This window comes from Charadrius vociferus, unplaced genomic scaffold (genome assembly GCF_000708025.1).
Source record: "Charadrius vociferus isolate BGI_N301 unplaced genomic scaffold, ASM70802v2 scaffold92, whole genome shotgun sequence".
Classification (NCBI taxonomy): Eukaryota; Metazoa; Chordata; class Aves; order Charadriiformes; family Charadriidae; genus Charadrius; species Charadrius vociferus.
In genome coordinates, this window is record NW_009647874.1 from 2,892,339 (window position 1) to 2,894,674 (window position 2,336).

Here is a 2,336-nt window from a genome sequence, read left to right on the forward strand (position 1 = left end):
TCATTTCATCGTCTATGGGTTGAGCAAGAAGCTGGAGGCCAAGTCTTAAACCAGCAGCAGCAGCTAATCATGTGTCTTTTCTCCAGTGTTTCATCCAAGGCTAAAAACATTTGGTTTTATTCTTCCTTCACTAAAACATTGCAGATCAAAAGGATTGAGAATTCAGCTATTCATATCAGGAAAATTTTGGTAAAATATAGCTCAGAAGCCTCTGTTTCAAGCTTGAATATATATTACTTCAAGTTCCTACAAGTTCCCAATCTCTAAGCAGCAATTCTGAAGGAGCATCCTCCTTTCCTAATAGATAGATTTGGGTTAGTTTGCTCTTTTTCATTGTACTCTCTTGGATTAGATCGTTAAAGAACAGAGACCCCATCTCGCCTATGTAAATATTAAAGACCACATATATTTTCCATAAACTAGGGATTGCTGAAGCCTCCTATTCACAAAGCTTTCCCTCCTTTCCCTGCCTTGCTCCCACTGATAGCAAATCTGACACACTCTATGTATGGCTTTTATGTAGCATTTTGGTATACTTTAAAATGAAATTCTTAATAAAAATGTAAATTATTATTATTATTGTAAAAGCACATTGGCCCAGTGTGCCATGTAGCATTCTCAGGAGCAGCATTCTTTCAAACTGGGATTTGAAAACCAGCACAGAATTTAGCTTGAATCCAATGGCATTATGTATTTAGTCATTTATCAAAGCCACTTGGTAGAAGTTGGGGAAAACATTAGTTAATCTTATTCATGTGGGGGTTCCTGGTTATGCAGCCATATTCTTTTTTCCCCAGTTTTTAGTTCCCCTTTCCTCTCAAAGGCCTGTAATGCTTCAGTCATCTATTGAGCTTGAAGCAAGACCATTTTTTCCTAGCTACAATGTGTGAACCACTCAACAGTGGCTGGTTAAAGAAGTTAGAGTAGGATATTCCAGGCAGGATCACCCAGGAAAAGTAGATAGCATCCACAGCATGAGGCATGTGCCTCACTGGGACTGAATGTAAATCCCCTCTAAGACAGTGAATTAGCAATACTTTGGCCTGTTAATTCAGCGGTTAAGTGATTTTGGTCCAGCTTTGGCAGAGTATTTTTCCACTTAAAAGCAACAACAACAAAACTCTTTCAGGTTGCTGAGATAGTTTGGGTCAAAATTTCAGGAATATGTGATGTACGTGAAAGATGACATTTTGCCACCTTGCAAAAGTAATTCTCTGTTGATGAACCATCTAATGGCGGTGTAGGCTGTTCATTATTAGGATAGCCTGGGATACACAGCAGCTGCCTAGTGCAGCTCCCATGGGGGTCCACAGGACTTCTTTTTACTTTGACAAGGAGACAAGCAATGACACAACCTTACAAAAAGTCTTTGTCTTTGTTTTATAGTGATGTGCCCTTCCAGTGACACACATGCTTTGCTCAGTTTTCCTTCAGCAGAATCTGCACAAGACAGAATTTATGTGTCTAGTCAGAGTATCCCACTCCAAGTAGCTATATCTTTTACATTTTTTTTTTCCTGTGGCAACTTTGCATTAGCTCATCTTCACCAGTACCAAGGTAAGCAGAAATTCCTCACACCTGCAGACCCAAGAAAATAGATTCATAATATTTTTCACTTCACTTATGAACCAGCTTCCTTCCCATTTGTGATCACGTAGCATCTCACTGGCAACTGTAGCAATGGCAATACTAGGCAAGTATTCAGAGATTTTAGATTTTTTTTGGTGATACATGCCATCTGGAACCAAGGTCAAGAGATAACAAGAATACAGCCATTATAATAACTGAAAAATTATTTGTAGACCACAACTGGTCGATATGCCACAGTTTGAGAGTTCTGATTTAAAAAAAAAAGGCAACAACAAACCAGACAATCAATGCTAAGATATTTTATTCCAAAACAGAAGACTTCAAAGAATAAAAAAGCAATAGCCTTTCCCAGGATACAGGATACATCCTAATGGGGTTGGTAGGTATGGTAGAAAGAGGCACACTGCACCCTTCTGTAGAGGCAACCAGAAGCCAATCAAGATGGTTTTGGCCTCTAAAATGACTCTAACAACCAATCAGTAGCAATTGCCCTGCAAATGCAGTTATTCTGCTCTTTATCCCCATACAACACAAAGCTGGTTTTCCCCTTGAAAACAGACCCTTATCCACAGGGAAAAATAGTTTCTCTCTCAGTAGAAAGAAAAGGCAGTATGCTACCTGGGGATGTCATTACTCTGAGATTATTAGTTAGGAGGGTTAGGAGATAGTTTTAAAGTTAAGATGTCCTGCAAAAAAGAACATGACTAGGGTACCTGTTGTTTCATGTGTTCATGTGTCTTGAGGGA